This window comes from Culex quinquefasciatus, chromosome 3, assembly GCF_015732765.1.
Source record: "Culex quinquefasciatus strain JHB chromosome 3, VPISU_Cqui_1.0_pri_paternal, whole genome shotgun sequence".
In the NCBI taxonomy this organism is placed as follows: Eukaryota; Metazoa; Arthropoda; class Insecta; order Diptera; family Culicidae; genus Culex; species Culex quinquefasciatus.
Genome location: NC_051863.1, coordinates 57,968,254 through 57,979,409, shown reverse-complemented (window position 1 = coordinate 57,979,409; position 11,156 = coordinate 57,968,254).

Sequence of the window (11,156 nt, the reverse complement as noted above, 5' to 3'; positions counted from 1 at the left end):
TTATCCTACTAACCCAAAAAAAAAATTAATCACGTGATGCTCGAAGGAGATGCTGTGGATTCAACGGTCTCAAGCGGTATCAACAAGTATATAGCGAATAACTATGTGCTTGATGAGTCTGCAACTTCAACCATCGGACTAACATTCCTCCCTTTCGTTGAACTGCAGGCTTCTTGGGAGGGCGCCGGTATTGACTAATAAAGTAGGGATCTTCAGAGGTTAAACAGTGAACGGATGGTTGGCTCCCACTGATCATTTTTGATTCATTGTTTAACTTCAGCTGATCTGTCAATAACGGAGTAGCAGCTCATTGTCAATCAACCATGCTCATGCTCATGCTCATGCTCATGTTAGTTTTTAGTTTTTAGTTTTTGTATTTTTTTATTTACGACTGACTAATTAAAACAATTTCAAAACAATCAAATTATTTCAAGAACGTACATTCTTAATTACTCCGCAGATTAACCTATGAAATGGCTTCTTACTGGGCATCTGACCCAATAAATAAGTTTGTGGTTCCCATAATTTTGTTGCCCGAAAGTGGTGACACAAGGTTTTCGAGCGGGATACGACTCTGGTGCAAGGGGTTCACTCTGAGTCATTGGATTGGGTGGTTGGACGGTTGCACGATGTGAACGTTAAACATAATATTTGACATTGAACGCTTGAAGGTTAGGTGTAGTAAACTGATTTGTTTTTTCGTTTTAAATGTTTTCTTCGATAGGAAGCTATTTTAAAATAAAACAATTCTGAGCCCTAAGTTGATGATGATTCATATTCATACTAAAAAGTCTAAAATTATATAAATCATGAAACACAATAAATGTCATAGGACACCCCAAAAACTCAGGTCAACAACACGCTGTGAGCAATAAGCATTCATGTCCTATTTTAGACACAATTTTCTGAAAGAAGTAACCCTTAGCTAACCAAATGGTTTGCAGTTGGTTTAAATGCTAATAAAAAAAGAATGAAATAATTACCAAAACAACAATGGTTTTACGAAAAAGATGAAACGCATTAAAAAAAACAGAATTCAAATAAAAAAAAACTGTAATTAAGGGTTAGTGATGTATACACTGAAGAGGACAGGTCGTAAACATTCCTCGCGGAGATAGCAAAAGTCTCTCTCTAATTAGCCCTCGCCGCCGGTCGGCCGTTAGAAGAGGCACGACCTGAAAACCCAGTGACAAAAACGATTAATTGTTACAACTGCTTTGGCGGTGTTGTACCCCAAAACCATCCGAGACTGACTGACTGGGCTGACACGAAAAGCGACAATTTGTTTGGGCGTTGATGAAATTGCTCAGTTTGCGCCAGGGAACAATTTTATGTAATGATTTTTTAGGAATTTGTCACAACTTAAGCTAAAATAAACATTTAGAGAAACTTGTAGAACGTTCGACCAACATTCCCTTGACCTTGTGCAATTTGTCTGGTTTATGTTTCAACCTCCAAAAACAAGTTTCGAACAGAACGGAAGAAAGATAATAATTCACAAAAAAAAAAAATAGCAGCAAAAAACGCTACTTTCGGTGAATGTGCATGCATTTTCGGGGGCACCTCAACAAAGTGAAAAAAAAAAATTGCAGCCCAATCAGGTTTCGTTTTTGCCAACGTTCTACCCTCAAAGTCCTTCAAGATATTCTACGAGCGCGCGCGTGGCGACAAGTTGCAGTTGAGCAGTCAAAACTGGAGCAACTTTTACCGAGGGGGGTTCAACTCTCGGCAGCTCGGAACCTGAGTCAGCCCGTGTAATCGTTTATTGAGCGGTTTGAAACCGTTGATGCGGCTTAACCGCTGTTGGATATTGAGCGGAGCACAGATGCAAGGAAAACAGAGAGTTTGCTTGTTTGTTAAGTCAAGTCAAGTCAAGTCAAGTCAAGTCAAGTCAAGTCAAGTCAAGTCAAGTCAAGTCAAGTCAAGTCAAGTCAAGTCAAGTCAAGTCAAGTCAAGTCAAGTCAAGTCAAGTCAAGTCAAGTCAAGTCAAGTCTCAAGTCTCAAGTCTCAAGTCTCAAGTCTCAAGTCTCAAGTCTCAAGTCTCAAGTCTCAAGTCTCAAGTCTCAAGTCTCAAGTCTCAAGTCTCAAGTCTCAAGTCTCAAGTCTCAAGTCTCAAGTCTCAAGTCTCAAGTCTCAAGTCTCAAGTCTCAAGTCTCAAGTCTCAAGTCTCAAGTCTCAAGTCTCAAGTCTCAAGTCTCAAGTCTCAAGTCTCAAGTCTCAAGTCTCAAGTCTCAAGTCTCAAGTCTCAAGTCTCAAGTCTCAAGACTCAAGTCTCAAGTCTCAAGTCTCAAGTCTCAAGTCTCAAGTCTCATTCTAAAGTCATACCTGGATTTTACAAAAAATCTTCAAAAAGATTATAGATTTGCTATGAAATTTTTAATGAAAAAAAAACAAGCGACTTCAACGATGAACAAAAGACGAACCTGAAAATGTCATAACAAAACCTTTCGAGATCAACGCTTGCTATGATAAAACTTATAAACTCACGTTTGATCATATTGCAAATTTCAATAAAATGGCCAAGCAAACGGTCTTTTCGACGAATCTTCCCCCGGGTCAGGCACCCTCTATAGAGTCACCAAGTACACACTTTACTGACTCACTTAATGATGTATTAAGCCTCTCGTGAGAGTCGTCGACTACGCACATGCGGTACCTCCGAAAAGCTGCAGCCGTTGGAGACATGTACGAAAAAAAAAATGCAATAAAGTTGAGTTGAAACGAAAAAAAGACCCTGATACAGACAACATTCTCTCTCTATTCTAATAAGCAACGGTCAGCTGAACTCGTTTAATCAGTTCAGTTGCGAACGTGATCCGAACCAGGCGTGTCCGGTCTCCGATTCTTGACCAATTCTGAATTGATTAAATTGCCCGCGCGCGTGATGAAGTTCGTTGGGTTGGTGGTGCTAGTGCTGGTGGCGGTGGCAGTCGTTCCGGGGCAAGGGTTCACTCCGGATCGAGTTCTGGTGCGAGACAAACGGACCATTCAGTTCCTGGTGAGCCACCTGTCGCAGTTCTTCGGGTTGAGCAATCCGGCCAAGGGCCAAGTGACCTCCAGCGACAAGCAGGACAATGGAAATCCGTTGGCGCAGTTTCTGCTGTCATCGGCAGGGAAGTTCTCCGGCGGAAGTGGAGGCGCCAAGAAGACGCCAGCCACGCCGAAGCCTTTCGTGGCTCAATTTGAGATTCCGAGCCCGGAACGGTTGATCCAGGAGCCGACCCAAAATGATGGTCCTTCCAGAGTGCCACTCTTGGATTCGGAACCATCCACTACGACCACAACCACGGAAGAACCCGCTCAAGAACCTTCAAGCGAAGCTCCAGCTCCACCGTCCTCGGAAGACCCGCCTACCGAAGTTCCTGAAGAAGCCCCAGAAGAACCTACCTCGGACTCCGACCCAGAACCGGAAGCCCCAACCACGATCGACCCTGCCGCCGTAAACACGCTGGCCAACGCCGAATCCCAAGACGACAACTCAACAGCCCAAGCCGACGACCAATCCCCTCAAACCCCATCCGCCAGCCAGCAACCCCAACAGTTCCAACGACCCGCCTGGAGTCCCTTCGGAGCAACATCCTACACCAGCCACCCACTGCCCTACACGTCCTACTTCGGAAACAACGTGTTCCTCCCCGCACCCTTCATCCCCCAACCGTTCAGCCACTTTGGCCACTACCAGCAGCAACAGCAGCAACCCATCCAACCGGTGCAATACCATTCCGGTCATCCGAACCTGCTGCCAGCGGCGTCCGCGACGTCCCACAGCCGGGTCAAGATGCACGACGCACCGTTCGATCTGGTCACCTTCCACGGGGACGCGAACGGGGCTGGGTCGTCCAGCTATTACCACGTGAGGAAGTACTGAAAAAAGGAGACTTCTGGAAGTGTTGTAAATACCTAATACTCGTACCTTTGAATTTTGTGAACAAAATTGTGTAAAAAGTGCTAGCGAAAAAAAAAAACTCAACAATAGGAAAATTTTAGTGAAATTGTTTAGAAAAATTGTGATGTGACGTGATCCGGTGAAATATAGACTAATAAATAAACGTGTGAATAGTTAGTGGAAAGTGATTCTGTTTGAGAAAATTTTCCCACATTTACAAATGGCGGTTTTTATAGTCTTAATTTTAAATTGGGGTCACTTTTTTATTACTGTTTCTAGCTTACTGACGGATGCTGTTGCTGTGTAAATAAGTGTTTCCTTGGCCATATAGAAAGTTGATAATATCATAGTGTTTGAGTCAGCTAGATGTTTGGTATGTTTATGCTACCCTACATCTTGAATTAAATGTGTAATATCTAAGGCCATTGCAAATTTTATCTCATGTTTTGCCAAAATATATTGGCAAAATATCATTAAATCAATTAGGTTTTTGGTATATCAAATTTCTTTTAAATAGGTGTTTTTAATCATTCTTCAAAATTGGTTTTATTCAAAACCCAACACTCAAACTGATATTTTTGCGAAAAATCTTTTTTAATGATTTTTTAGCAAAGTTTCAAATTGTAAACCTAGTAAAACATGTCTAGTGTAAAATTTTGAAACAACTTATGAGTCATTAGTTTCCTATGCAGATACGTAATTTTTTGTTGAAAATTGAATTTAAATTGAAATTAAATTGAAAACTTTTTCTAGATTTATTCAAGAAATTTTCGAATGAAACATTTCAATATTTTTCCACTTGACAGTATCAATTGAATTTTTAAACTTTAAATATGAAATTTTGTAAGAAACACAGTCAAATAACAGTTTACAACGCCACAAATTTTGAAGCCCTACTGAAATTAATTTAAAAAAGAACATAACATTGTGTGGCCTACCCCCAGTACATGCTTACTAGGGTGGGTTGGGTACGGATTTTGAAAAGTTCTCAGATCAAGTTCTGGTGCGGTTCCCCTTGTAGGGCATACCCAAAGGGACTCTCACACCAAATATCAGCTCATTTGGTTGAAAACTGGTTTGTCTCAAGCGGGTTCAAGTTTACATGGAAATTACCATGGGACATTTTGAATTTTCGTTCATTCGCTCCTACAGGCCTGGGGAAAACATGTAGAAACTTCTAGGATGGCCAGAAATGAGTGGAATCGTCTGGAGAACAACTTTCCCTAAGAGACCAGGTCGATTCGCCCAACCGCCATCGAGCTCAACGGCAATACATCCGGGGTTTTCGGAACCAACCGTTTTCCCCAGAAAAGCATCAAATTTTCCTTAGCATGCTATGAATGCTTGATGAACACCGCGACGCCACATGTCAACAACTACCACGTGATTGTAAAATTTTCACCATAACATTTTTTTTCTTATTTGGAGGTTTAGAATACAGCTAAATAGTATCAGGATCACCATAAATGATATTTCTATCGTTAAAAAAGTAATAAAAAGTAATTTTTTATAGGCGATGCTAGTCCACGTGGTAGCTGTTTGACATGTAGCGTCGCGGTGTTCATCAAGCATTCATAGCATGCATTGCTTACAAACAATTCTGGTAACAAGCTTTACCTTCACAAGTATCACAAACTTCACACGGTGGAGATTTTCCCATATCTCCTTAAAAAAGTGGAGTGTGAAGTGTCGATTCCCGTCTTCCGAATTAATTTCCTTGTCCCTGGAGCGCGGTGGAGTTGGGAAGCAACCTAGACAACCTGTTCTGGAAAATCATCATTTATACATGGCGAAATCCAGTCAGCAATCCGCTAAACTCGCCGTTTTCTAGAGAAGCGAATGACCCCAAAACTTTTTTTTTCGTAAAATCACGATAACTCGTGATGTTTATAAGCAAACCCCTTTTTTATATATCATTTTTTTGTAATTGTCTGCTCTACAAATTTGTAGAACATTATAACACTCTAAAAAATAACCCTGCAAAGTTAGATAAAACAAGAAATTTTAAAATGAAAAAAAATGTTCTAAATGAACAAATGACCCTTCTGGGTCAATGCAGTTTCGAAAAGCACATTAAATTTCCCTTAGCACTTGTAGCCACAACGGGAACAAAAAAGTTGGAAATGCATTTTCACCGGCTCATACAACCCTTGGAAAAAAAATGGAAATACCTTTTTTATTATAATTTAAGGTAGACGCAACTGTTTTGGATCTACCTTGTTGGAGGTGATTCTTGACATTCTTCCGGATCGAATGCAACAAGAATCGTCCAAATCGGTTGAGTTTTCGCAGAGATACAGCCGGTTGAAGTTGCATTTCCAACTTTTTTGACCCCCTTGGTGCTTCGCGTAAGTTTTGACCCCGTTGGTGCTACAAGTGTTAAAATGACATGTTCCAACATTTTTTACAGTCAAGTAACGGAAAATGGCAGATTTTTTTAAAACTTTTTAAATGTTTTTTTTTTTTCGATGAAAAATACTTTTTTTTGGAATTCTGAGTACGCCATCAAATCGGGCGTCTAATTTTACATAAAAGTCCCTCTGACACCAAATTTCTAACTCATCACCGATTCAGGCTGCAAATTATTGAAAAACACATCTTTTTTCACATGTTCAAAAATGAAAGGGGTCGTACCGTCCCTCCGTCATGAGATATCAAAAAACGGACCTCAGATTCGTGATCAGGGACAAAAGTTACCCCTTAGGACAAAGTTTCACGCAAATCGAAGAGGGGTCGGGGCAACTTTTCCCGATTTCGTGTGAGTTGGTAGAGAATTATCAACTGAATTTCCAGAATTCAAGAAATAATCAAGCTTGACGTCACGGTCCCATGACTGACATGGGACAGTTATGCTTAGAACGGCATTAGATGATCCTAAACTTTTGCAGAACTCGATTTGTTGAAATTTGATGCTCGATTAAAGCTCCAAAAATACTATTTAGGCTATAAACTTACCAGCAACAGCACCGCCTAACTGACATTTACTGGCCAAAAAGATCAATTTTAATGCAGTTTTGATCATAATTTCTATTTTGCGAGACCATTTCTCATCATTTTGGTGGCCACACGCAAGATCAGAGATTAACTGCTTAACGAAAGCCGCCATCAATATCTTTTCACTTGCGCTAACGATGTCAAAGCGCTTAAGATATAAAATTGTTTCCAACTACCGGCAACACATTCTTTTGCACATTAGTTAGTCACTCACTCGAAAAATAATCCCGAAACACGTAAATCATTAGCAAGCACCATCAAAAAAACAAACGCGCCAAGTCTTTTGACGTTTGAATTTTGACGACCCATTCCAATCGAAGGCTGAAGAAACCCGAGCGAGAAGCGAAAGCAAATAAAGAACTAAGGGTGGCCACCAACACCACCAGCAGCGCCTGTTGGAGCTTAGGTTCTCTTTAAATGCTACTTTTCGTGAGTGTTCGCTTTAAATTTCATCAATTTTGGCAGCACCAAGCAGACCCAAAAGAGCGTTGGAAGAAAAAAAAACTAAGCTGAAAATATGAAAATAGGCGTGATCCAATGCACTCGACTGATAAGAATGCATTTGGGAATTTTTTTTTTAAATGCTTGCTGGGACCGTGGTGTAGGGGTAAGCGTGGTTGCCTCTCACCCAGTCGGCCTGGGTTTGATCCCAGACGATCCCGGTGGCATTTTCGAGACGAGATTTGTCTGACCGCGCCTTCCATCGGACGGGGAAGTAAATGTTGGCCCCGGACTAACCTAAAAAGGTTAGGTCGATAGTTCAGTCCAGGTGCAGGAGTCGTCTCCCTGGGTCCTGCTTCGGTGGAGTCGCTGGTAGGCAGTTGGACTCACAATCCAAAGGTCGTCAGTTCGAATCCCGGGGTGGATGGAAGCTTAGGTGTAAAAAGAGGTTTGCAATTGCCTCAACAATCAAGCCTTCGGACACCTAGTTTCGAGTAGGAATCTCGTAATCGAGAACGCCAAGGCAATGCTGTAGAGCGAATAATTTGATTTTATTAAATGCTTGTAAAAGGAATAGCATAACTTTCAATTAAAGTGGAAATAAACAGAAATGTTCACAAAAAGTTGCTCTACTTGTTGATGTGCTTGGTTTTTAGTAAATTTTAAGGGACACTTCAGATTATCCAGCATCATTCAATCACAACCGCTGAATAATGCTTGAAAGGGATCTATCACTGAATGGGACTGCTCGATATTTGGTAGGACTTTCTGTCAGCGACGAAACGAACGAAAAATAAGCACCACTCAAGCAGCCGCCCGAACGAGACAACGTACTCTTTCTCTCTTTTTCGTCTCTCTCTTCCTAGTGTTTGGTGCGTGGGGACAAAAGTCATTCGAATGCGATCATGGGAGAAATGATCGTAATCTCGGTAGAATGTTATACGCCCGTTATCTGAGTGATTTTATTTCTAGAGGGAAGTCAACGACTGTGTGAGTGACTTTGCGTAGCACTTATTCGTTTGTGTGTGAAACGAACGAAAGTAGAATGTCAAAATCAGGATGTCATGGTGAAGACGATTGGAGAGTTCTGTCACCTATCACAAATTCCATATTGATACTCTCAGCGCCGAACATAGAGGAGAAAAGCAACTCGCGACAAAATTTTGAGGCTAGGATTTTTGACAGGTATGATTTTCATAAAGTATTCGCCTCCTTTTCTCTCCCACAGAAGCTGGGGCCAATGTAGCTGTCAAACAAGGCCAAACTACTAAAGTCACTCATAAACAGCAGTCTAGACATCCTGACAAATCACTGGAAAAAAGTATAGTCTCGATTGGCAGAGTTATGTCCGAGAACCAGCGAGTTGAAGTAACCATCAGGGTGACCACTAAAATTCCATTTTCAAATTCCCGATTTTTTCCCGACTTTTTTTCCAGACTTTTCAAACAAAAAACTTTCTTTTTTTTGGGAGGGTGATCCAGCCGCACATCGTTGATGTCGAAACCTCTAAACTGGGCCCTCGTCCTGTCCCGTCCGTCAGTAGTCTTGTCGTACATTACAACTAGAATCAGATCTGCCAATGAATTAGTACACTTCGACCAAATAAACACTGACGCTGTATGAATCTGACTCTAGAATAAATGCACAGTTGTGTGTTATTCATAAGTCCAAAATGTTCAATTATTCATATAAGTCCAAATATTCATTTGCGGATAACTACCTAACTTGAATTGAATACAAGATTTAAAGTAACCTATCCGAAAGCTACTCTTATCTCAAATCCCCGACATTTTAATTAATAGACAAAAAATCTAGAACGTTTCTTTTAAAACCTGTCTGGTTTCTTTCAAAAAACAAAAACAAAAAAATAGATTAACAGTTCATATTTTACAAGTCGTGAATTGAAAAAGAGACGACCATTTGATCGTCAGAATTCCAGTAGATCCTCGATTCGCAACAATGATCGATACAATCATAATCCGACAACCGTTAGTTCAACAGATCAACGAATTTGGTCCGATATCATTTCACTATTGATTGATCGAGACTCTACGGAAATTTTGACAAATCAGAATGGTTTTTATGCTACTTTAATGAAAATCACCGATTCTGATAAAATTACTAAATTCACTATTACTAATTTTGTCACTAAATAACTAAAGGCAAAATATAAAAAGTTGATATTTATAGTTAAAATCCTAAATTTGTCCTAAATTCTACAAAAACTATTTTTTTTAAAACCCGCATCCTAAGGGACCATCCATAAACCACGTGGACACTTTAGGGGGGGGGGGGGTATGGCGATTGTCCACGATCCATACAAAAAAGTTTTTTTTTGTATGGACAATTGTCCACGAAGGGGGGGGGGGTAACAGATTCCCAAAAAAGTGTCCACGTGGTTTATGGATGGTCCCTAACCTGACACCCACATTAAGATAGGGAAAAATCACATATGTAGCGTTTCATTGTACAAATGTGATATTTCCACTATCGGAGAACCTCCTGGTCTCGATGACAGCTTACCGGCCATCGATTAAGCCCTGAGACTGCGTCAAAGTGGGTTCTCGTAGCATGAAGTGGTGTCCATGTGTAAAAATGAAAGCTTCAGCAATATACTGAAAACTTCGATTTTAATTCCACATCGGATCAAATCATACTCTTTGCCAAACAAGCATCAAACCTATGATACTCAGCATGACAAAGCCCAGGGGACTTTTCAAACAAAAAACTTTCTATAAGAAAAGTCAATATTAACCACCAAAAAAATCTCTATGAATTTAAAAAAAAAATGCAAATGTAGGCATTTTTTGTAAATACTGAAACTAAACAACAAATAAAAATAGCTTCAAAAATGTAATTTCATTTTTATGATTCAGAGTAGAAAAACAAACAATTAATCTATGAAAAAATAATCGAAAGTTCAAAAATACTTATAACTTCCATGGTATTTTCTAAATTGACAAACGTATAGTTTTTGATATTTTTGTTTAAGACTGATTAAAACATAATTGCTGTTATTATTCATTCAAAGGATTTAAAAAAAAGTTTCGGAATTCATAAAAGAAAATGTTTTTGCCAAGGTCCCTTTTTAATTTTGTAATTTTTGATATTGAATTTTTAAATCAATGTTAATTTATCTAGTGGTCAGTATTTAACTGTTCTTTTTTTCAATGAAAATTCAGCTTTATATGATTTTATGTTTTCCCACTTATTTTAAGCAAAATGTTTGAAAATACAATTTTTTAAAAGAATTTTGCAATAACTCAAAATTTCTTGGATTATTTTTTTGCAATTTCAATATTTTCTTTATGTTTTCAAAACGTAAAAAAGTTTTTCAATTTTGGATTTTATTCGATATTTAAGTTTTCCGCAAACTGAAAATCAAGCTTTATCTATGGTAGGTAATTTACCCATACTCACAAAAAAGTTCAAGGGCAACATTTGGAAAAAAATAACATATTTTAAAATACTTAATGAATTTAGTTAAACAATTACAAATATTTACCCAAAAAAAACCATTGCTAAACTCAATTTCGAATCCTGTTTCAAATATTCAATTGTGTGACAAAATGAAATAGAATCGTAATTTTATGTTTATATTAGTTTTTCATTAAATTTACCTCTTCATAAAACAACAAAATATAATAGCGATTTTTATTTGATTCATAAAAAAATATTATGAAAATCAGTGTCAAAGACTCCAATATTCATAAAGATTTTGAAGGTCTTAAGCAGCTTTTCCATACTCAAATATATTGAAATAGTGAAAAGATCCTTAAATTTAAGTAAGTTACTAAAGCAGAAATGAGTGAATTCAATTTGAAAATTGTACAAA